The 26,465-nt window shown below is 39.0% G+C and overlaps 1 long non-coding RNA gene across 1 annotated transcript; it reads right to left on the reverse strand.

Moving 5' to 3' along the window:
* Positions 1 to 7,785: 7,785 nt before the first annotated feature.
* LOC113969938 lies at positions 7,786 to 11,233 on the reverse strand. The gene is made up of 3 exons (XR_003534980.1): positions 11,124 to 11,233; positions 9,387 to 9,476; positions 7,786 to 7,889 (listed from the first exon to the last, which is right to left on the reverse strand). It is a non-coding gene; the product is annotated as an uncharacterized LOC113969938 (long non-coding RNA).
* Positions 11,234 to 26,465: the final 15,232 nt, after the last annotated feature.

Here is a 26,465-nt window from a genome sequence, read left to right on the forward strand (position 1 = left end):
CAATGGAATTAGAGATTTTTCTCATAATCTCATAACTCAGGTCTTTAAGGGGAAAAAAAAATCAGTATCACAGATTTAAACCACAAGATTTCTGAAAAGCCACTGGTGTAATAACTGTAGCGGTCACGTGCAGCGTGTGTTCAATACTGGAAAAAAATTAATGAATTTTGATGGCTTTGTCATCTCCCCGGAATGCCACAAAGGCCTGTTAATCTTTAAATGCCTGCCCATGGCTGTGCTCAGTTGCCCTGAACAGCCCTGCAGTAGTTGATGGGAGCACTCAAAATGAAAAGTTGCAAATCAATCCCTTGCTTTGCTGAATGAGTAACCTGAACCAGTTTATCCATTAAGATGCAAATTGGCAGAAAAATGGGGAAAGCATGGAGGCTGTGTTTACTGATTTCCTGTAGAGGAGTTTAATCAGAACAGCGTTAAATGCTCCTGGTTATCTAGAAAGTTTACTTTATCTTTGATTTATTGTGCTTTTGTCTATCAGATGTGGAGCTGTTTTTCTGAGCAACTTACTGCTTTAGTGCCTCCTGATGCTGTAGAGTTTTGGATGCTCAGCAGGCAATCTTAATTCTTATCTTAAGGCATTTGCCCTGCTAATACAGGAAGACTGTGTTAATATCAGCAATTTTGTAAATACAGCTATTTCCATTCAGATAAAACCTTGTGATTTGAACAAAGCAACATTTGGAGTGACTTACCCTGGTGCAGGGTCAGAGCTCAATTCCTTTAGGTTCCTATCAAATCTGGTGTTCAGATTGCATGGCTAGTGCTGCTCATGAAAGCTTTTCAATGAGCCTCCATTATGTCAAGTTACATACATGCATAAAGGTTAAAGGATCAAACCCCTAACACTATAATGATAGTAAAAGACCTTATAAAACCATAACTTATAGCATTAGGCACTTCTGAAGTGTCCTCTGAAGGCATTTACAAGTATTCAGGGGTTAAACCTTATCTCTCTCTTGCCAGAAAAGCACTAATATTTCTTATTTCATTTCTCTTTTAGAGATAAGGAAGCCATCCCCCCCCCAAAAAAAACCAGATCTGACAGTGTGCTATCATAGCTTTCAACAAACATATGGGATAAGTCCTACAATGACTGAATATAAACCAACAAAACCATTCAACTGCCTGTGCTGTCCCCATGCGTGATATCCCATGAGATATTAGATTACCCCAGAAAGAGCACATTACAGCCAGGGTATTTGATGATGTGCTCCGCCTAAATAAGACCTTAGGGCTTAGCATGGAACAGGTTCTGTCAAATCTACTGTGGTTCAGACATAATTATGCAAAAATAAAGCTTCTTTTCTTTTTTGTTTGCTGTGAGCTTTGTTGACTCTCTCTGTTCAGTTTCACTCGCAATTCTTTGTTCACTTAAATAGATTAAGAAACAAATTGATTTTTTCTCCTCCCCATCTTCTCTATCTTAATAGGCAGTATTAGCAGAGTCTTTCAGAATCCCTGAAACAATCCATAAATGTAATGGAATTATTCTCTGTTTATCTGTAATAAACTGCTTCCTTGTTATCTCGTCCCGAGCCTCTCCATACCTCTGGTGAGATCTGTAACGTCGGTCACTGGAGAGAGAAACCATCACTGCTCTTAAAATCATGTTCTAATCATGGTGGAAATGCATGCTCTGTGTTTTACTTTCAGTGTAATGCAAAGAACATGTGCAGAGTAAAGCAGGAAATCAGTTTAGTTGCTGAATTCATGTTTCTCCAAGTTCATGCCAAGCTATGTACGTGTAAAGCCTAATTCCTGTGGAATGGGGCTCCTCACAACAAAAGCAGGGACAGTGCTGGACTTTACCTTTGTGCTTGCAGAGAGACTGAACAGTGCTGTATCAATACCAAGCACAAAATAGGATGGATATGCAAGACAGCAATATGCAAACTTTACACTGTTCCTGCCTCACAACAGGAGGTGCGTCACCATTTTAATATAATTACAAACAAGTGTTGACATGATGTGTAGCAACAGGAAAGTAAACGAATTAAGAAAAGTGATTTTTATCTCAATCTTGTTATTATGTACCAGAGAACGTCTGTTAGATGTCTTTACAATGATTGTTTCCAATTTAGAGGGCTATTACCACTGATAGCAGTGCTCAGCATACATGTGTATTCTGCGTGTTTGCTTCAGAAGCACAAATAGATCAGTTGAGCACTGCAGCTCACTGAAAATGCTCTCCATTAATGCCTTTCCTTTGAAAGCTCAGCACTGCCCTGCCAGTTGGAAAACTTGGACATGGTACCTTTCCATGTGTTCATCCCATGCCATGAATGAATAATTTCTAATATTTTTTAATAGAGGAAGCATAGAGAGAGGTGTTATTTTTTCCTTTGAAAAACTGAAGTCTTTCCAAGATGGATGTGAATGAGTAAAGTCCAGAAACAAAAATCACAAAAGAAAAGGGCAATAAATTGAAGCAAATGAGATCATATCTTCAGTGTCAAAAATGGTTAAAAAAGATCTTTGGTGTTTTTTACCAATACAAGTCTAATAGCAACATTGAAAAACAAGTTTTGAAACCTTGAACCTACAGTTCCCCTACAGTATAATTTTCTTTTCTGGGGATATGAAGTGAAATTTCAGACACTTTAATACAGTATAATCAAAACCAGTGACATTTTAATAAAGTCTCATACTTTAATAAGACCTCCCAGCTACATTCTTTGATCTGTGTTTCCATTGTAATTGAGTTAATATATTGCATTCAATTCATCCAAAAGTCTTTGATACTTTGGAAGAATATGATATATGTATATTAAGCAACCCCATCCACCCAAGTACTTGGAACTGGAACATTATGTGCCCTTTTTAATTTGTTTCGTCACATATGGGTGACCACACTTGCCTAAATAAGCTATAGAGAAAATGATAAAATTTAAAACGTGAACTATCATAGGAAGGTCTTAAAAGCATTTGTTAAGGAAATTACAACCTTGTTCTTTAAACTATCCCATATAATTTAAGAGAAAATTGTATTCTTCCTATAAAATGCTATAAAAGACCTTCATAGGAATGTGTAAGTTATATTAATCTCTATTCGGTCCTGGAGGTATAGAAATGTAATTTCTATGATGTTCTCTATAGCTACTGCTGTTAAATTCTGTAGTGGTTTTCCTGTAGGGAAAATGACATTGAGTGTTACAGAAACCCTTCTAAAGGTGAAATGTCTGTGGCAGATGTCTGTTACCTAAGAAATGTAACCGAGATCAGACAAGTGTTCCTATGCTAGCAGAAGTCTGGACTGGGAGCCAAACACCTGACAGACACCTTTTATCTCTTAACTTCAGCTCTAACATTTCAAGCTGCTTCAAAGTTTGTATAAATTTAACCACGTATTAACAACCAAAATTTAAACATTGAAACTTGATTATAAAGCCTAAGAGAGGAATAGCTAGTGCAAGCACATTAACACATAACCTGTTTTCTTCACAATGTTTACTAAGCAGATTTTATTTTATTTCCTGATATTAACCTCGCTCTCTGACAGAAGTACTGCCAACAGTAGACATCATTAAGCTGATAGAGGCTGTTGGTGGTTATCTCAGGTAGAACTGACCACAGGGCATCTGGGAATATAGTTTTCACAGTGCATACCTAATTATATCCCTGAAATCATTCCGTGAAGCAAATGGGTAAAAAACCGAAACGCTATAAACAATACTGGTCTACTTACACAAACCCAAGACATGAAAAAAAAGACAGATCCCAGAAATAGCACTGGGGCCTGAATCAGCAAACTGACACCAAGAACTATGCAAGTCAAGTCTTTTTTTTCCCAAATGCAATATATCTTATTTTTAACCAAGAGCTTTTTCTTTTGAAGGGATGTGTTTGTGGTCTATTTTGGTCAGAATATTATTATTTAAAGCATGAAGCGAATGAGACCTGTTGGGTTGAAGAAGTAGGAATGGAGTTCCAAGTCAGTAGAGAGTCCTGAACATATTTATCCCTTTCCACCTTCAGAAATAAGGTCCTGAGCTAAATTCTGCTGAAACAAACATGCACATCACAAGTAGCTCCAGCAAGGTGAAGACTTTTTGTTAAAATCTTGCCACTGTGTGGCATCCCCACAACTCACTAGTCCTATAATAGTAGCTGGAGTAAAAGATTAGTCAGTTTAGTAAAAATGAACAGTAAAACCCAAGCTCGTCTTTTGCAGGGAAAAGGGCCTTTTCCACTCACTGCTCAGCGTGAGACCAAACTGCTGATTTCCCAGATTCCTGCTGCCCCATCTGCTCTATTACAAAGTCTATGAATGTAATAAAATATAAAGATTCAAGTAATACAACATCCACCCCTCACATCTTGACAAAAGTATTTAATTTCTCGGTTCATGATTTCTAGTTTTACAATATTTCTAGAATTGATCTATTCATAATCAACAAAAGATTGATATGTTCGGGCGCCCAATAAAACATAGAATAGGACCAGGACACGTTTACATTTATGGCAATGCAGTTTGAAAAACATACTTTAAGAACATGGCATATTATAAAAATACTGCTGCCAACTTGAGGGAGGCCTTTGCCTTGTTTGCAGTGGGAATTTACGAGGAGTACTTTGATAAGTTTCATAAACAACATTCTCTCCCCTTTACAGAGTTTTCTTTATCTTATCAGAGAGATTTACTGAGTATCGTAAGCTACAGAGACTAAAATGGCAGAAAATGTCTCACAGTTAATTGCAACAAAACCATCTGAATCCCATGAGACATAGGAGGCAATCTGTGTCCTAAGGAAAATAAGAAATTATGAGGAATTTGAAATATGCTGTGCTATTTCAGTTGAGCACAGGACAGCTAGAAAAAACAAATATGTAAGGAAGTCACTGTCTGATATTTGCCCTCTGTTCTAATGCTAATTCTATTCTAATTCTTCTCTGCTTTCTTTAGCCTCTCTTTCTCCAGCTATGCCAGATAACAATTTCCAAGAACCATAAAAGAGAACAGAAACACATGCATTTAATTGTCTTATAAATTGAATTATGATTTATGAGACATTTTACGTTTCACGAGTAAGATGTTATGCAAATTCTCAGCAGACCCTTTTATTTAAAGAGCTTGCACAAAATATTCCTACTTGATTTTATTTCTGAAATAGACAAACTGAACACATGTACCCGTGTCTCAAAGACCAAGCAGTACATGCTTAATTATGTTCAGAAATCTAATCCCTGAATTATGGAATGCATCATAATTTATTTCTACATTAGCAAAAGTGTGCTTTAAAATTGATGGACCATCCCTTACCATATGCTTTATGGTTCTCACATTTGTATTAACAAAGAAGGAACAACCATCTTGAACAGATTAATATATAGCCATAGATAATTTTTCTTTCTTATCCATTCTTCCAGATCACCTCAAATATAATAAAATTCTTTTACCATATCTGCTAACATATAAAAAAGTGTAGTAGTATACTTATATTAAAAACAGTTGCCAACACATAACAACTAATCAGTCCAAAGATCCACCTGGCTGAGCATTTTGTGTCTGACAATGTCCACTAACTCTGCAATGATTGAGGAAGGAAGGTAAAGACAAGGCAAATACTGAGTTATACTTCCCTCTGGTGTACTCTTGCAGCTTCCAGCAAACTGCTGCTGGGGGAATTCATGCAGTAGAACATTTCATCTGCATCATTTAAACCACTCTTAGCATTAGCCCAGTGTTCTGAATTAATTGTGAAATGTCACATCAATTAATTTCTATCCATCCAGGCCAGATCATGTATTGATCCCCTCAAACAGAAGGCTGAGTGTCAGGATTTTAAATAGTGGAGTGATGGAGCTGGCACACAGATTCCTGTTTGGTAGTTGCATCTTTTGGGGTAGGAGGTAATGGTATAGTGCAAATAGCACTGCAAGGCAGCTGAGATGAATGCTTACAAAAAAAGACTGTGGAATAGCAATGCCTACAGTGTGTGATTTGGAAATTTGTTACAAAATATCCTGGATATCCAGAGACTGAAATGCATTTTTACTCTGCTCATCTAATCTCAGTTCACTGTGTCTGAATGTTTCACATGCACAGTTTTGTTGAAGATAAGACTCCCAGACAATATTAGGCAAATGAATTGTGGGGGTTTGGAAGCTGGAAAACCACCATCTTCCTTTTCCTACTCATCTTTGTCTAAGAAAACATGAACAAAAAGGAGTTAGCTGTTTCACAATTGTCACCATATTGCAAAATGGAATTTGATGAGGGCTGGGATGATATGTTGGGCTTCTGCTGTTTGTCTTGTGCACCAGTTTGCACTTCTGGAAGAGCCACTTACTGACTGCCACTCCAGAGCAACTTTTTTTCCTGAGTCCATGGAATTCACTCCAGGACAACATACTCACAGCTGACTCGGAAAGTAAATACCTTAAAAGCTTTGTTGGTGGGGTGTAAGCAGGACACTGTCTTTTCATACTGCTTCTTTTGTGCTGTATTTTATTCTGTGTGAGGCAGAAAGACAAACAAAGCCAGAGAGACCTAAAGGAGAAATGTGGGTTGGTGACTGATTCTTCAGAGCCTGAGTTATCTTTTTGTAATGTGATGTTTACAGGTTTTGTCAGGTATTTCCCATTCTGAGCACGTTGTGCTTCACCTCAAAGTTACCATCTATCAATTAGAGTATTGAACGGTGATGGGAGGCAAAATCTGAGAACAGGATTTTTGAGAAATGCCCTTGGTGCTCTGAGGCTATAGAGGACCACAGAGATTATGCTGATTCCCAACCCCAAGGAGGGAGGATGTCAAGGCTGTGCAGTTGTATCTGTCTGGACAAGGCTACACGTTTTCCCCCATGTTACAATTACATCCCAACTGTCTATGGCAGTGACTGTGCGTGATGGAGACAGACCAGAGCACTGAGCAAGTACAGTCAGGAGCTGCATGAAATGTGGTTAAGTCAGAGCATAAGTAACAATATGGGATCACAGGAAACTACTTCCAGCAGTGCTTCCTGCAGTGGTGCTGGACACAGCTGATCCTTGTCTAAATTTGCCTTTAATCATGCTCAGCATCAGTCTAATGTTTCCTCTGCTGCTTCTGTTGCCTGAAACAGATGATTTCCATAGAGAACAGCAAGTTTTCCTCGTCATGATCCAGCTGCCTGAAAGCTGGATCATGTGGGTAGAGTCACCTCTGGAACGGTCACGGTCTGGAAATGAGAAATGTGTACACAGTTTTGACACTCTCCAGTGCCAAAATGTGGATTGGGTAAGTTCTGCATCCCCCTATTTACCCTCAGCCACCCCACTAAATTTAGGATCTTCAAAAGGCCTGAGCAAACCAGGCCATTGAGAATCTCATCTTGAAATGACCAACAGTCATGAAAAATAGGATTGAGTACTCTGTGCTTTCCCAAGTTAGAACAGTTTATTATTCTTATTCCCATTGAACATATTCTTCAGTATGTGTTTGAGGTATTTGTTTTACTTCTTGCTGCCTTACCCCTAAGCACAGGTGAGTGAATAGTAGGAATGTATCCCAAAGAGTAGCAGCTGCAAAATGCATCTTCTCTCACAGTATTTTTCGTGGAAAAAATATTGACACAATGTTTTCATACTACCATGACTAATATCAAGTGCTGTTCTTGGACATTATTCGAATAGTATAAAAAAAAATAAAATAAAAAAGGTGAAGTTCTATTAATACCATATGGAGTCAGATTAGCCCCTGCTGCTCAACTATTCACAAAGAAGGCAAATCCTTCTATCTTCTCCTGCCCAAAGCAATAGCAAAATAGACATAAGCTGTGTGATTACCAGTCTGAGGGTGATGGAATTCAAGGTCATGTTGAATTACTAATCATCTAACCATCACTTGGAACACACAGCCGCACATGCCAGGCCAACTCTGCTGAGTTGTGCTACGACAGCATAGTGGTAACAGGGAAGAAAAAGAATTTCTTAAAATACCAATGATTTCTCTGGTGCTCATGCTATATTTACCCCATATTTTTATGTACAGATTAACTCTGAATTTTCTGGTTTTCTGTATTGTATCTTCAAAACCAAAACTCTGCCGCAGTCAAATGGAGGTTTAAGTACCCACAATTAAATGGTGTGATTCAGTGTTTTTAAATTCTCAAGTGTGATGCTGCGGGGCAAGTCTCAAGATTTAAATAGAGGAGAAGAACTCAGCGGTAACTGCTCATTTATTCCTGTCTTCACTGCCAGGAAGAAGAAATGATACTCAGTGAATTCATGTCTTTGCCTCATCACGGGATCACATGGGGCTGGAGATTCACTCCCAGATCACCTGACGTCCATTGCAAAGCTCATCAGCATCATCATTTTTGTTCAGAGGAGCACAGGAACATGTCCTCTACCCACCTGGACTTTCTGCTAATGCTCGGGGCTGTTAAAGTCTAAGATAAATGAACTCTGACTTTCTGTTCTACCAGGATTTGGACATTAGACATGAGCCTCTTGCTAATGAGGTGTAACCATTTATAGCAACGGTTTTAAGGGATTCCTGTAGCATCCAGTCCTGCTTAGAGCTGCCCTGGGTTCATCACTTTTCATCCACAAAAAGGAGTAAGAATTTGAGTTCCAATTAACAGCTAATATCAAGTACTTGGCCTGATGCCACAGACTTCCTGCAGTGTTACAATTCTAGTGTTTTCCAAAATGAATTTCCCTTTTAAAAATGTATCGCTAGTCCTTCTTGATTGCAAGTGTTAGCTTTGGGTGCATTAAATTGCCTGAATGAGCCCCGAGATAGAGGTTGATGACATTTCTCGAATGAAACAACTTTTTCCAGAATCTGCAGTTTCATCAGAGTTTGGACTGTGGGGTTTTGGGGTTTTTTTTTGTTTGGTTGGTTGGTTGGGTTTTTCCCAAAAAATGATTTTGGAAAAAAAGCTGGAAGCATTATTTACTTACAAATTTTGTTTCAGGCATATCAAAATCATTAATTTCAACCAGAAAAAAAATCGAGTTTTGTCAACCATCCTCATGTATCTGGCTTAGCCTTTTGCAATATATTATAATAATACTTTAGTACAGAAATCAAAATAGGATAAATTGCAAAAGTCAGAATATAATACTTCTGTCCTATTAAATGAAGCAAGTCATCACAGCTTTCTGGGCTTCAATGCATTGTTGCCACACCAGCCCTCCACCCAAAAGTTAGGGGTTTTAAACTGATACCGAAGAAAGTCCTAGAGATATTAGAATTCCCTAAGAAACTGCAAACTTATTTTATTACTAGCTTTTTAAAAATAATATTTTTGCTGTATTTCCAAATACCCATGCTTTTCATTGAAAATGTTATTGAACTGTTGACAATACTGACATTTTTAATTAGTGTCACTAGGTTTCAGAGTAAATAATTAAATTGCTGATATTTTCAACAAGTCTACCTGGCTGCTCTGCTTATCTGATGGTCCCAAGTGCCTCCAAACTCTGTCAAATTGCAGAAAAACAACAGCCAAACGGTCTTCTATGAAAACCTGCAAGATAATGAAATACCGAGATTGTGACTACAGCATTAAAAGATTAAAAAAGCAAAATGAAAGTAAATACAAGTGCAGTATTTACATATTACATCATTCATCTGCATGCAGTGAGATTGTCAGTTTTAAATATATATTAAGCTGCTACACAATTTCCTTTTTACCAGACCAGATTGTGAAAGAACATCTAAATTCTTCCACAAAAATTTATGTTTCATTCTGCTGCAGAGCACAAAGTGCTTTAATGCAGAGCACACAAATTGTCATGTTCTTGTCTGGGGAACAGTCTTGAAATCATTAGTCAGTTTGCCAGCATAAGGAACATAACACAGAATCTGTGAGATGCATATGGTAACAACTTAGAGTCTTATGACCAATCTGTTTTTTATAACAGTTTGTGAATACCTTTAAAATAAATTAGACCTATTAATCTATCTGATTTTGAAAGGGGTTTTTATCTCATGTCAATTGTTTCTTTGCAGATTTGGATGTTTTCCATTTTAAACGTATGTGCTGTGATTAGAATACCAGAGTGATAGGGATCATTAAAATAACATTTTTCATCTTAAACTGTTGTTGTTGGGTTTGGAACGTATCTGGTTATTTTAATGTGTTCTCCTTAAAGAGAAATAAATTACTTCATTTTCCTGGGAAAGTCCAGTTGGTTTTTGAGAAAGCCTTGTTTTAAGGCTGCCTATACTGTCTGCTTGGTTCTCATAATGCTTTTCATTCTTGTGTTTTGGTTTGGAAATTTACATCTCCAGGAAGCCAATTTTGCCTGTGGAAGAAGACTGATGTGTGGCACAGTGCGGGGAAATGTGCACCTTGTCAGAAAGGCCGAGTCCCACAAGAAAAATTGTTTGTTTAAAAGTGTGTGGCCCAGCTTTTCTTTTCTCTAATTAAAGCATAAATGTCATTGTTCTAAGGTTCTTTAAATTAGGTTTATTAAGGTCTAGGCCACATTTTGGAATGCAATTAATGTGTGCCTAAGCTTTCCATTCCCTTTAATGTCACAGGGGATGTACTTGATATAATGTTATTTAATATTTTAACAGAAGCTACAGAAACTGAGATTAGGCAAGTTTGTTATAAATTAAAAGCTAAATAGAACTCAGTGAATCAATCTTTTTTCTGGCAAGAGTAATTTCTTCTGCATTTTATATTCCTTCTGTATATAACTCACATTTCAGAATCCTACTCCCTGGCATCAAGGATTTATACACAGTTCACCCGGTTTATGGGCAAGATAATTTTTGCCAGTAATTACATGAACACTGGCATTCACACAAGGGTCGTGGGAGGTTATTTAAATTATACAGATGTCACACAGATGTAGATGAATGCCCAGATTCTGCTTTCATTGTGTGGGTTGGACTGTCAGCTGAGCACTGGACTCGAGGTATTACTCTGAATACGAGGTGTAAGTGCTGAAGTAGAAGAAATGGGATGCAGAAAATTGCTTAGATTGGTCATTTTAAAGGACTTATTAAGAAGACTTCATAGACCAGTTTTAAAGCAGGTTAATGCAAGTGCTTGCAGGATCACATGCCCTGAAATATTTTCATTAAAAATAAAATGTAAGGATGAAATGCCAAGCTGCAGCATGACAGGCTGGGGTATGGCTCTCCCAGAGTTCACACTCACCTGTGGACAGCAGCAGGATGGAAATGGAGTTCCTAGAAGCACTAAGCTCCAAATCCCTCAGTCATGTGAACAAGTAGGTCTGCAGGATCAGTTGCTTTGGACCTCCAGGAGTTCTGAGAGAACCAAATTGTCTCACAGATACCTATGACATCAGTTTTTTACTGTCAACATGGTGCTTGAGTACTTGCAAAGCTTTAAGTCAAGAGGAAGCAAAGAACAGGCAAGATACGGAACTGACGCACCATGTAAAAAACCTTGCCATTTAAGATTACTCTTATTAAAAAAGTTTTACAACTATGAAGATCTCACATTGCACATCTTAAAGCATCTTCTCTACCTCATGTTAGTATTGAATGGAATTCTGCAGTTCTTGCATAATGAGCAAGTGCTCATTAGTGGGAGAGGTGTAAAGAAGTGTGCAGATGTGAGACCTTCTCATTGCAAGGAATGAGTATTAATGAGCAGTAAAATGAGAGGCACTGAATATCATTTAAATCACCAAGAGAGCAACTCTAGATAGTGCACAAGACTTGTGCTGAATGAGCCACAGAAAAAGCACCAAAACTGAACAAAACATTTAAAAAAGCATAATGTACCTTAACTATTAAGCTTATTTGCTTCAATAATTTTGCATCTCTGTTCTGACACCATTAACACCCACAGTATATTTGGCTGCTAAATGTGCTGCATTCTACCTATCAAGACTTGCATTTTGTATTCTTCATTTCCATTAAAGACACTGCTTGCAGCTAGGAAGACATTTGGGCTTCAAAGTCTGACTGATACAAGTAACCTTCAGCTTCACAGAGTCCAGGTCACAGAGGCAGAGCAGCAGAGAGGGATGGAGTTGCCCCTCTTACCTCTAAGTTAACGAAGGAAGACCATGTCTGTCAACGTAGTTGCAGAGCTTAGGACAATGTAATTAATTTTCCTCTGAGTCTGCTCCATTTATGAGTAACAGACTGATGTAAGAAATAAGATCTAGATTAGTTTATTGTCAATAATAATTTTTCAGTAACTGCAGTCCATGAATCCAGTTTCTCTGCAGAAAAAAAATTATTTAATACCATCTAGACAAATAAGAATCTTAACTTTGGATCTACAGAACATCTCAAAACCAATTCATATGAGGGAAACCATCACTTGGATGGAAATAGGAAATCTGAGAGGCAGATGAACCCCCTAAGATGCGAAGGTAAATACAGTAATAAAGATTTCTGACTAATCACTAATCATATTTGTAATGAAAAAGAGTTTAAGATCCACAAAAGCGAATCCTGGCAATGGTTATCTCACTTCTGATATGTTTCTTAGAGACAACTAATAGCATGTTAGTAAGAGCTTGCTGAACCAGTGGTCCCTAAATATGAGGAATGCAGAGACAGTGGTATTGTTGTATCACTATCTTATCTGGCAAAAGTAAGAAATAATGTGTACCCAGACATGAATTTGGCTGTGACACAGAACAGCACAAAGTCAAAAAATATTTTCTTTAGTTCAGTAGAATTACATTTGACCAGCATTTCCAGAAATGCCTTCTAAAAATCCCCTAATAAACTCAGTGGGTTATGAAGTAATGTTGGATAGCAGACACAGAACAGTGAGAGGTAATAATATACATTGTTGGATTTATTTATTTATGACACAAGATTACTGGAATATGTGCTGGAAGAAGAAAATGCAAGGACAGAGACAGAGACACTGCATTTGTATCCTATGGATCACATTAGAACAATTTGGGGATAAAACAGGGAACCAGATTGTCAAAATGGTGTAAGTGGATAAAAATGATTTCTTTCTGTGAGTACGTTCTTTGAGAGTGGCTGTCAGAAGACAGAGCAAATACAATTTTACCCTAATGTTCAGTGAGTGTGAGTAGTATTGGATAGCTGTGTAAAAAGGTATTTTAGAATTTTATTGGAGCTAGGATAACCTTCCCTCTATCCTGCAGTAAAATTATAGATCAAAATGAAGAGATTTTTGTTTCATACCTATCAAGGTGCTATGTTCAGTGAGGTACTGTGAAAGAAACATCCTGATCCTACTCCTGTACTGTCTCTTGGCAATAGACAACATTGTTCCTCTTGTCAAAATTTGAAATTACATTTACAAGTGGATTGAGAGTCTTAAATACTTTCAGCAAGCTGTTATGAAGTTCCTGATAACTCATCCTTCCTATTTAAGCATATTACCATTGATTTATCTATTCAGATATTTATTTAACCCTTATCTCTGTCTCCCATGTTCTATGTCACTTTTCAACAAGGCACAGATTTAAAAAAAAATATTTAACCATTATTCATAACTTCCTGTCCTTTATCCAGCTATAACTGACATCAGTGTCAATGGGAAGACTCCAAATGACATCAGTCAGAGATGCTGAGGACTTTTGATAATTCAAAATGTTTCTTTATTTATTTGTAATCCCTTTTTTCCCAAGGGAGAAGGTGGTGAGTTCAAACAATTCGTTACATTTGAAAACCAAACACAATGCTTGCTCCTGTTATGCTGAATAAGAGTAGGAAAAAAGCAACGGAATTCATGGGAAACAGTCAAGAGCTGTAGATGGAGACAAAGCAAAATTGCAGCAGAAAGCCTGAAAATAACTATTCATAGAACACAGTGAACTTCCCTGAAAACAGACATGCTGCTCCCAGTTCTCACACCCCTGAACTGACATCCACTGGTGCTGCAAAAGACACTGTTTCCATGTCTGCAGCCCCTACACAAATGTCTTTATTCGTGAGGAAAAGTCACTGAGGTTTATGGCTGGTTCAGGGCATTTGAATATTAAAATCCCACACTCATGAGCGACTCCCAGCCCTACCCACTCACTGAGCACACTGGGCAGGGGGTCAGAGTAGGCTCTCTCTGAGTACCATGCAGAGCCAGAACCACTAACATCATCTTTTTTTTAAGTCACCCTTCAAGACTCACTTTTTCCAGGTCCACATGTTTCTTCCAGCAAGGATCCTGGTGAGTAACAAATCAAAGCTGTAAATCTGTGACGATTTAAGACCTGGCCTTCCCATGGGTTTCAGGAGGCTGTCAGTGCCTCCATTGTGATGGCAGTTTCTTGGGAGCAGTCCTGAGCCTTCCTTTTCCCTGCCTTGGGCTGAGAACATGGTTGGCCTTTAGCCAAGATGCAGAGAGTTGCTCAGGTGGATGTTAATTTCGAGGAGGCAGATGAACAAGGATAATACATCACTCTGAAAACTCTGTGGCATAGTATTTCTGATAGACTTTATAATCCCCTGCTGCCCTGAGCAGCACAGCTTTATCTTCAATGGGTACATTAAGCTAGTTCTCTGCAGAGATGGAAAAACCCAAGCTCCTGCATTGCTCAATGCTCTGTGCTAACATTAGTCCGTGGGTGGACCTGGACATTGAGCCCACGTTGGCACAAACTGGGGCAGGTGTGTGCCTGTAACACAACATCCATTTTATTGAGGAGAGAGGGAATGGACCCAGCTACACCATAAGGTCTGTGGGCTGCTGCACAGCAAACTGGATAGAAACATATTTAGGGTTTTGTTTTCCAACTGCACATACTCCAACATGGAAATCACTATCTAATGGTCCCTGTTCTGCTGTGGGCTATGGCTCTGGTACTGCAGAGGGATTTCCTCTCAGAAAAAGTAGTATTTTCCTGAAGATCTGAACAAGAAATTCCAAATTCAAAAGCAATAATTCAGTACTTAGGTGAATGCCACTTGGATGAGCTGCTGTTATTGTTTTATAGCAAATATTTCTGTAGCATGTGGTGGCCAGCTCACTGAAACACAAAGATAATGACAGTCCTTGCTCCGTGGAGCCTTCAGCTGACGAGCCATAGCAGATAGACAACACAGATCTGTGGGATGGGGTGGGAGGCAGGCATGATGAGATTTCAAAAAAATCTCAAACAAACCCCAGTCAGAGAAACAGCTTCCAAAATATTTATTAAGGTTTTCAAGGCTTCAAAGAGAAAAGAGTCATTCCAAACATAAACTCTCATCCCACATAGACAGTGCTTGTACTTACATGCTGTTGTCTCAACAAGCTTCTGTTTTCAGTATAAAACCTTCCTGGTTTTGAATATAATTGCCAGGAGATGAGTTTGGAGACGTGATGTTGACTGCAGAGAAGTGCTGCATGTGGATGATCACAATTTACCAAAGGGCTGAGTATGGCTTGTCTTAGCCTGTATGGCTCAGAAGCAGTGTTAGAGGAAAGAAAGAAAGAAAAAGAGGAAAAAATGGAAGGGAAAACAAAGTATGTCACAATCATGTTCAAACATAATGTGTTTTTCAGGCAAGTTTAACCTAAAGGCACTTACTTACCAGACAATTTGAATGAAATATATTATTTCATTTAGAATTTAAGCATATCTTGAAGACTTTTCTTTTTCCACCAGCCAATAATGGACAGAAACACCAGCTATTACTGCAGCTGGTAAGCACGTGATGAACATTACTTGCTGAACAAAGATATTAGTACTCTGCAGATCCTTTTAAGTAGAGCTGACAAGAAATTCCTCCACTGCGTAGAAAGTACAGTCTGGCTAATGCAGGGAAATATTAGCACAGAAAAGGGTGAATTCCAAACTATAAGAGAATATCAGCTCCAAAATGCAGTTTTAGTTTGCCCTCTTCCTCATCCACTGAAAACCCAAGTCTATCAGAAGACTGATTATCAGTGCAAATCCTTATGGTAATCAGATATTTCTAGTTACAATATGCTCAGGTGCACCAGGACTTACTTCCACCTGCTGCTGAAATAAGCCCTGTGCAGGGCTGAGTTTCAACCCACATTTTCCCAGTCTGTTCAGTTATCTCCATCTTTGGGCTCGGCTGCATTCCCTTCCTTTTTCAGAGTCTTCCTCTCATCCCCAGGCAGTTGCTCACAGCCCACTCCCTCCTTTCTTGTTCCAACGCAGTCCTTTTAAGATTCATATTCTTTTTGATCTCCAGGCTCTCAGACTTGGCAAGTCAGCTGTGTAACTGCCCGGGGCCTGGAAAATAACATTTTCCCAACTGATTATTGAGTTATTGTTATTTTAACTCCCTTGAAGTTGTTTACCCCAGGTATCATGTCTTGATCACTGTTCTGTTGCCCATTGGTTTCCATCTTCTCCCAGACTAAACAGCTTACTTGGACTTAACTCTATAAATAATCTTCACATGCACAGGCTGAAGCATATAAACTCTTCATGAAAGCAGTACACTTAATTCCCCTGGTTCTCCAAACCACAGGAGTTAAGATCAGTTATCTAGAACATTATACTAACAATTCCCAAATTTATGGGTTAGATCAGTGGTGGTAAAGGCTTCTGTGCCACAGTGTGTCCAGCTCTTGAATTTGCTTTCCTTCATAGGTCTTCTCAGCTATTCATATGAATAGAGAGGTGAGGGAGTAGGTGAGTTGTCCTGAGGTATTGTATAAACAAGTATCTTCCTTCCAAAAATTCCTAGCAGCCAGAGCTTTCATGCCTGGTATATTCACTTGCTAAAATTGTCCCTTTGTTTAATATTTTCTAGTTACCTTTCTTTTCTTGTCCCCTCCAACTCATATTTTCATACCATTTCTTTTTATAAACCATTTTGCACTAAGAATATTTTTCCACTATAGCCCGAGGTTTCTTACTTTTTTTGATTCCTTTTAAAAAATGGTGGGAACTGAATAAAAGAAAACCCTTCTAGCAAAAAAATGGAAAAATATTTTTCAAGACTTCCTAAAATATACTATTTGTGGGTAGAGCAATGCACTGAAAACAGAAAACACCGCATCTTACTTCTTTGCCTAATTCCACACTTCTGCTACTTACAGTTAAAATGACATACACTTAAAACCTAAGAAAATAAGCGTAAGTACCTGGAAGAGGAAAAATAACTCACAAATGCATTTCCAGTTTTCTGGGAAAATTTAGCTTTTATCAGTGTGCATGTCAGATTTAGCAGCTGTCATGTACCAACAGCAAAGTTGGATGTTGAACACTTAGGACACAGAGCTACAGAAAGCTGCAGTGGGAACAAAGGGGGAGATAGGGCTAGAACAACTGTCATCAATTCTATTCTGTTCAGGTCCACATAACACTGTATTAAAATCTTTTATGTCTTTTGCAACCTTGAATATGCCTGTGTCCCCAGTTGCTGCTAAGAAGGTGACACACTGAGAGAAGGCCCTCCTAAAGTAGCCTGGATCCATCTGGAGTCAACTTCCACTAATGTCTGGGGCTCTCCTCATACTTGGTGCAAGGGTGTGAGCAGAAAACTGTTTGTTTTCTTCTGATTTAGCATTGAGATGGAATTGCAACAGCAGGAGTTTTTGTGGTACTTTGTAAGAAACTTTTGGAGCCACTACAAAATCCACCCAGACAAAACATCCAACTGCTGGATAAAACGCAGTATCCCATTGCAGAATTAGGAAATGTTCCTTTGCAGTGCAGGAAAACCATTCAACATGCTGGTATTTATAAACAGCCACACATTGCAGTTATGAGCTTCTGGAGAACACATTCTTTCCAAGAAGAATGTCATTGTTAATCCACTGAAGAGTGAGTGGGTGAGTGCGAGAGACGGTGTGAACGTGTGAGCACGGCAGCAGTAGGAGGAATGAAGTGTGGCTGTCCTGTGGCAGAAGGAATGAAATGTGGCTCTCTTGATACAAAAGATGTGGATGAGAACTACAGCACTTACAGAGCTTCAGGACCATATTTGTGCACTGATGCTATGGCAGGGAAAAGTCTTCTTCCAGCCTTTGAAGGCTTTCCCTTGAGCAACATTTGGGATAGGATGTGGAAACAGATTTTGGGATACCCTTGAGGAAAAGTCAGTCCTATGTCTTCGGATTATCCCAGACAGTGGGACTCATTGAGAGGAATTAATTCCCTTTTCCCCTGGCAGTTGATGAAAAAAATCCATCAATGTGGGATGAGTAACAGAAAGAAAGAAAAGTTGTTATTATTGGTGTGAAAGGCTCTTCAGAAAATGTCAGAACAAACTGATTCCCTTTTTAGCTGAATAGTGAATGAGAAAGTCTGCAAAGGGATTTCCATGAAAATTTCCGTCAGTCGCATTGGGTTGGCTACACTCTCACACTCAACTGAGATAGGGCTCAGTGTTTTTCCTCTATTTTCCTTATATTGAAATATTTAGCAGCACTAAATAAATAACAAATGCTGATTATATTTTCAAATGTCAAAAGAAGTTGCAGGTCACGAAAAAACCCAAAAGCTCAAAACCCTAGAAGACACTGTGTTACAATAACAAGGCTGAGATCTAGAAGGATTGTTTGCTGGTCTTTCAATTTGTGGCAGAGATCTAAAATCTATTTTAGTAAAGGACAGATAATCCTAATATGAGCAAAAATTAAAAGAAATTTGTTCAGTACTGAGCCATTCACAGACACTTGGTAATAAAACAGCAAACAACTCGTCATTCTTAATGTTATACTTCTCTAGGGAACTGAGCTTTTTGTTTGCTGTAATGAACTGTTATAATTGAGCTCAGTTTTACTGGAGTAGAGCTTTTTGCCTTAACAGCTGAGAAATAGAGATTTATTTTGATTAAAAAAGATGCTTGCAGCAGAATAAATGTACAGGCTATGTAACCAGGACCTTCCGTGTATGTAAAAAACCCCCTACATTCAGTTACTTCCACCTTCTATTTTATTTTTCAAGGAAAGGCATTTAATTTTCATTGCTGATATATGCTGGGCATAGAAGATCAGCTGGCAGATATTATAATGAAGTGTTCTTTGTTTACAGAAAAAAATTGTGTTCATGATTTTTTAATAATGTTTGACAGTCTCATCAGAAAGAAATGGAGGTCTCAACTGGAATTGTTGTTCATCATATGCCCGAGGCCTGAGGTTGATTTATTTTGTCACCAAGCTGAGCTGATTTTATTTGAACTAGTAACTGAAAGTTTTCTTGCATCGTTTGCTATGACAGTGCAATGAGTGAAGTCCTAAAGCATGAGCTGCATCTCTCAGAAAACTCATATCTTAATGCAGCTTTTCCCTACACTGCCTGGTAATTTTTAAGGCCATAATGTTTTATAAGAAGATACATGTAGTAGATAAATCAAGATCTAGGGGTAACTTTGCTCTTCCCTCTACATCTGCAGCTCTAATCAGAGCTGATCATCTGTGCCAAATCAAGCACTGACTTATAGAATGGACTAATATATAACAGGTACAAGAGTGAAATAAAAATCCTACTCATGCAGCTTCATCTCAGGCTCACAGTGAGGTCTGTGGTGTGGCTGGATAATAAGCCCACAGGTGCAATTTAACTATCATCTTACCAAGCACATCAGCTAGAAAACCTCAGAGATCATAGTTCTTGTCTAAATTGGGCTTGGCATACTCTTTTACAGCACTCCTTGGAAATCACAGAGGGTAAGCCTGGAAAATTATTTTGTCTCATGAAAAAAATTTTAAGCATGCAAGAGCTGCCTTTCATAGGGCCAAAATGTGCTCTACAGAAGGAACGGGACTATGACAGCAAAACAGACATGTCCCACCCAAGGCCCTTCACCTCTCAGCTCACTGACTCAAGGCCAGTTCCTGGCTTCGTTGCCCCTCCAGAAAGGGCAATTCCAAAACAACCAGTCAGTTTGGGGGTTATGATTTCTCCATTTGAAACCTAGGTATGCTTTTTACATCAGCAAAGGAAATCTGGGGTCTTGAGGACTGGTTATCATTTATACAGTGTTTGCTCCTAAACATCAATCAAACCTCAGGAGGGGACTGTGTGCAGGTGGGAATTTCTTCTCCCTTGTGATGAAGACCAGGTGTGTAAAAAACATGAACACAAATCTTTTTTGAGGGTAGTTTTGAATGGAGACAGAAGAACATTTTCCAATAGACATCAATTTATATGACTAATGTCACATTCTCACCACTTCTGAAGGAATGTTATCTATGTACAAAAGGGAATCGTAACATCTCTCACACATTTTCAACCTTTTCTTAATCCATACCCTAGCAAATAATTCTTTTCTTCCCCACTTCATGCTGAGATAAAGGGAGCAACAGTCTGACTTTTAGGGGGGGTTTTGAGATGTTTTCAGACCATTTCTCAACTCAACATGCCTATATATATTCCCTTTGGCAACAGGACACACTGGAAGGTTTATGTTCTTTGAAGATATTTTCCCTGCAGCTCTCTGAACTGCAGCAAGATGCCTATTTCCTGCACAGAAACCCCAAAGCATCCACGGCAGGAATGCATGACTTGCTCTCTAATAAAAAAAACAAAACCAAAACAAAACAAAAAAAACCCAATTACTTTAATTTGGCATGATGAACCGTTTTTTGTTCCAAGTCCATATTTTCATTTCGGTTCTCCCAGTCATAAATGTCTTGTGATGCTGAGTAACAACAACATAATCTGAAAATTACACCCAGCTGAATGAGATCGTTCATAGCTGTTATTCCTCATTTATTACTTACACATTCCAGATATGATGCATATTTTACCTGCATGCTGTTCCAAGGGATACATGCCATGCACAATGGCAAACACTTGAAGGGACCCTGCTGTAATGTATGATCCTATTACCCAGAGTCTTACGATCCATCCTTTAATAACCTATTTTTTGTTGGAGAGTGTTCCCATCTCTTAAGAAGGCCTAACTTGCTGTAATTATTTTTTGATTTAGTTTTGTCCCCTAGACATCTTAATTCACAAGTTTTAAGTTGTTGCTTAATACAAAGCATTAAGAGCAGATTCACACCCAACTATTAACCACCTGAGGTATCCAGACATTAGCTAATAAGCTAAAATTCATGTGTTGAAAGAAATTCTAATAGTCTGGGTCTGCCCTCAGACATCATCTGAAATGACAGACGAGTCCTTTCCATCACTGTAACTTCGCGTAAGTCCCAGGTCACCAACCTCCAAGAGTAGGAACCACACTCATTTTGACTCAGTTCCACCGAGAGACTGAGCACAGTTTCTGAGAAGTAACAAGATCTCCCTGCTGTCAGGAGGGCTTGTTAACTCTCTGCTCAGTCTCACAGCCCCATCACAGGCAAACCATAAAGACAGGGACCAATCCATTTCTTTCCTGGAGCAACTCTGGGCTACAAAAATAACTCACAGGTGTCGCTTCTAAACATTTCTTAGTAGATTCTTTAAAGCATTACTTGAACAAGACCACAGCTACCCATGTCAGACAGCCTTGGAGAGCATTATGGACCCACAGAGCCAAATTCCTTTCTCATCCCAGCTCCCGACTAAATTAAGTCAGGAGAACAGTAATGGGACAGCACAGGCACAGCACTTGCCTTTCTCTTTGTAGAAACTGGCTGCATAAAAGACCCATTTTGCTAAATCCTTCATTTTCAGCCAGATCGCTTTCTCCACTACTGCAATTCTTTTGACCCAGCCTTTTGAGTGTTTGACTTTAGCCCTGAAGAGAATAAGAATAAAGATGCACAGATAAGAAGCTCGTCAGATCACACATTTCCCCAAAGACACAGGAGAAAGAGAAAAAAATATTTCTCAGAAGATCTCGTTCAACTTTCATTCTCTTGGAGGCTTTTGGGAACTGGCTACATAAAAATAATTTGTTTTATTCCTCTAAATTTTCAATACCAAAGGAGGTTTGATGGGTAGAATTAACAATGTTCAAATGGGAAAGGAACTTCATTATCTCTCACTGCTGCTCAATAAATAACCATCACAGAAGAGCACTAAGAGACCAGTCGCCTGTCCTGGCTTCATCTCATAACCTGTATCAGGGCTGTGAATTCCCAGCCTCTCTCCCGGTACAGTCTGGGATAGCTGGGACTGGGGTTTGTTCGTAGTCTCCAGGTCTCACTTTGCTTTTTCTTCAGTATGTCCAAGAGGCAGCTAAACCACTGTCTTCCCACACCCCTCTCCTCAGCTGCTGTTCAGGGCTCTCAGTAGCTCCAGTCTCTTGCCACGACCACCTCAAGTTCTCACCCCCATGTCGTCAAAGTCAAAACTGCCCCACATAAACTACCCTTCAGCCTATGATTATCTCTTTTCAAGTCAAAACCACCTCCAAAATGAACACAAAAGCCAGAATTTAATATCAGTCAGTTGCCCAAAAATTTCATTGGCATGATCCAAATGCAAAATGTGTTTGGAGAAAAGACATTCTCTGATCTCATGGACAGTCGGGGCTGTCTGCATGCCTTTCCCTTCACATCATCTGCTTTCCTCAGGAACACTTTGCTCTTCTTCCCCTCATCCTGAAATACAAAACTGTAGCTTCCCACATCCCCTCAGAGCACATGCCTTTGCCAAACTCAAGGGTTTTTTTAGGGCTGGGCTTGCCTTCTCATCAACTCTGAAGGGTCTAATGCATTTTTGGGCACAGGGACTACAATTTTTGTAAATTGATCTTAAATATTCTGTTAGACCAAGTTCAAATTCCATGATCCCACTTTCAGTTTTAAAGTGGGGACATACCTGGATTTTCCCCTGTGACAGGAGGATTTCCTTTCATTCTTGATCTGAGACATAACAACCATTTGGAAAGGGTAAGGAAAGTAAAGTTGAACTCATAAACTGGAAAATATTATGGATGAAAAGTTGTGAATTAAATAACACATTTTATTTGTAGCATGTCAATAAAAGTAAGAGCACCAAGAGAAACTCAAGAAAAAAAGATGAAACAGATTATAGAAGACTATGCAATCTGCTAATTTAAGAGAAAAACATAAGCTAATTCAGATATTGATCCCCATAGTTAAGCGTCCCATTAAATTAGAAAGCACGTCTCTAATTCAAATTAGATGCTTTGCTGACTAAATACTCAGTTCCTTTTTCTCCTCATCTTCACAAACTGTAATATCTCAAATGGAATAGAATGAAATCAGTTTAAGAAAGATTTGAGAATGTCCTCCTAGAGGAGACAAACATTACTCCCATACTTTTGTCTGACTACGTAGGCATATTCAGGAAAATTCATCTGAAATAAGTAAAGATGTGTTTAAAGTAGAGTCCTAAATTATTCATCTGTAGTTATATGCTTATGGTGAAAATTAAGGCATTTGTCATTCAACTTAGGTCAAATTATTCTGGAATAGCAGCATACAGATCATTAGTGGTATCGCTATGAATTGCTGTCCATCTCACATATTAAACACAGTTCAACTGTGACAAGTTTAATTCAGTGTGTATGCAAATATGATCTTACACATCAAGCAAACTATTATTGTCCTAACTCAGTGTGCAAATGTCTATTTTTTATAGTTATTTTCCTCTAATTACCACCACGAGATGATGTGCAGCAAGGAAGTCCTTCTTCTAGTCCTTGATTTCTATAAGTTGCAGCGAGCAGCTGACCATAGAGTCAGCTGAAAGATGACGAAGCAAGAGAATAATTCAAATTTGAATTGCATAATTTATTTAAATAAGTAAGGAAAAAGGATGATCTTTTGCCTAACTTTGGAAGGAGGCACAAAGCACTCTTGGCTTGTAACCTTAAGTTGTACTCTCTGAGTCCTCTGATGACTCGAGTGACATGATAAGCGTTTGCTCAGTGTCTTTCTCCCCATTTTTCTCTTCCCCACCTGAAAAAGGAGTGACAACATGATCTTCCTGCAGACATTGGCCTCCAGCTCAGCTTCCCACTGTGCAGGCCATGCTCTTGATCTTGCTGTACAAAAGTTATCCCAGGCTATTTCTAGGAATATTAAATGCAACCACAATTAACCTGTGACACTAACTCAGTAAAGGCATACCCAGGATGCTCCCAAATTCTTTTAAGGGTATGGAATCTGTTCTTGACACAGATGTATTGTTACTATGTAAATCTTTATGTATTCATGACAAATAAATACATAAATTTACAATAAACATAAATTCATACATGAACTAGTTTACTTTTCTCACAGGCAAGCACTCTGCACTATATGGCTCTCCTCAATATTACACCTCCAGAATCAATTATAAATTCTTTATATTTCTCTAACAGGAAGGTTAAAATTCAATTCTCCTTTATTGCAGTTTGTGAATACAATATACTCTGTGGCTGGCTTGGAAAATCTCCTCAGTTAAATCATCTTGTGCAATACTATTTCTTAGTCACTGTTACCTCCCCACACGACAACAAACTGACAACCCCACACTCCCAGACTATTTATTGGTCTGTTCCTTAAATGTGACAGTTATTTTACAATATATTTATTTTTTTATTGAAATGACCACATAGACAGTTTGGGGTTTCTTTTGGTCTTGTGGGGGTTTTGGGTGAGGGCACAACTGTGCTTTTAAATTTTAAATGTCTCCTAGAGGCTTTGAGTCAATGCTGTTGTCCTTTGTGCCTCCTCCCCAGTAAATCAGTTGCTTGGTTCTTTGTTTTCAGGGTTTAAAATACTGTTAACCAGCAGAAAGTAAAGTGATATGTTAGCATAGCAGAGTTTCTGTGTTATTGAACTGAGGCAAGGAGCCCAGAAAACCAGAGGAAAATGATCCATTGCAACCTATAATCCTTCCCTCACCACAGCTCCAGAACATGAGATTATTATGCTTGTTAGAATAACTACTTATCTGCCCATGGCCAGGGCTGGTGTCTCCTGGAATGTTAAAAAGGTCCACACCTAATTACGCTGTTGACTTGATTATTTTTGTCCAACTCATACTTCAAAGAAATCCATTATAGCTTATCCCCCAACCAAGGAAAGTAAATGGACTTACTCGAAGGATCAATATACTCCAAAAGGGTGAGGGAGGAATAAAGAGAAGAATTGGAGTTCCTTTCTACAGGGTCCTATAAAAGCTGAGATCTTTCAGTGTGAGTTAATTGTTTCTGCTACCAGTGCAGCGGCTCCCAAATTCATCCAGGTTTTCCTGCTTTGCTTGCAGCAAGGCTATCCCCTGGCAATCCTGGTTGTTACATGCCTGCATCATTTTGCCTGACTTCACTGGATACTCCTTGGGACAGGGACTGTGCCTTGTCTGCATTTTAAAAGTTAAGATGCGCACATAATACATAATTACTATATAAAAGAAACTTGAAATTCAAGACAGCTTTGTTGGTTCTTACTTTCTATGACTCAACAAATTTGTTACCTTGAGGTGCTAAACACTGTTGTGAGCACAAGGGTGAGAAAAAAAAGGTCAGTTTTTCTACTACGGGAATGTCTTCACAAATCTTCGGAACCCATGGGCACTGACACCAATATGTGCTGGTTTCCCCTCTCTTCTGAGGTGTTATTTTTGGGAAAGTGCAAAGCAGCACCTTTCCAGTAACATCTGTCAGGCAGGAAGACTAAGCATCTTTGGCATTTTCACAGGGAGAAGTTACAGCACAGTAAACAATAGGTACAGGACAAACGACGCTGAGGGGTGTTGTAGAAAGCTGCATTTGTACAGAAATTCCAGGTAATAAAACACTTTCCAAAGGAAAAAAGACATGATGGCCTCTTTCTAGATGTCTGTCCTTGACTGCCCTTTTTCTAAAGGATCCAATTAATAGTCCTGCAAAATTTATTATCCACACTGTTTTGGTGGCTGGGATTTCCCCGTGCTATCTGAAAGGATAATCAGCCACTGGGGAAGCTCAAAGCCATTGCTAAAGGGGTAAAACCTTCTCTCACCAACTCGAGGCTGCTGCTGTTCTCATGATGTCTAAAGCTACCTTCAGTGGCAGAGAAAATTTCCCCTGCCCAAGAACCCTGGGGGCCCTAATCGACACCTTACACAGCACCTAATTCTTCAGAAATGTTTAGTAATGACTGCTGTGTTACCCATTGGGGGTGCCTAAGTGGAGAAAGTATCTCACTTTTGCCCGCAGGACTGCAATGTATTTGTTTTCACAGGCTTGCCATGCATGGTTAGGCACAATCAGCATTAGCAGGCCTGGGGAACAGGTAAGCACAGCCCCAGAATGGGGCTTTTCTCCTGTGAGTCCCTTTGAAGGTCAGGGTGGTAGAGGGCGGCAGTTCAGCTTCACAAATCTGCCCGTCCTACACCTCACTCCAGCCGGTTACAGGGAAAGCAAGTGCAATTCCCCCACTGCTTCCCAAAGGCACAGAGTCAAACACCTCCGTGCAGTGAAAGATTAGGATCCCTAATGAGAAATTATTCACTGTGACTCTTGCTCATTCTGCCTCCTTATTATTGCTGCTCATTATTTCTACCTTGTCTGCAGGCAGGACCCCCCATACAGTGTCAGACACTCTGCAGACAGTGGACAAGGGTGACAGTCCCTCCTTCAAGACTAGAGCAATGCTTTGAGCCTGTTAAATCTGGGATGTTAAATCTGTGAAGTTTTAGGCTACTACTTTTTGACTGTATCCAGCAGGGCTGGTACAGTCCGTTTCAGAGCTAGGAAACCCCTCCCCTTCACTTGTACTTCTGAAAAACAGAAGATTTAG

Source organism: Neopelma chrysocephalum, unplaced genomic scaffold (genome assembly GCF_003984885.1).
Source record: "Neopelma chrysocephalum unplaced genomic scaffold, ASM398488v2 Primary Assembly neopelma1_75, whole genome shotgun sequence".
In the NCBI taxonomy this organism is placed as follows: Eukaryota; Metazoa; Chordata; class Aves; order Passeriformes; family Pipridae; genus Neopelma; species Neopelma chrysocephalum.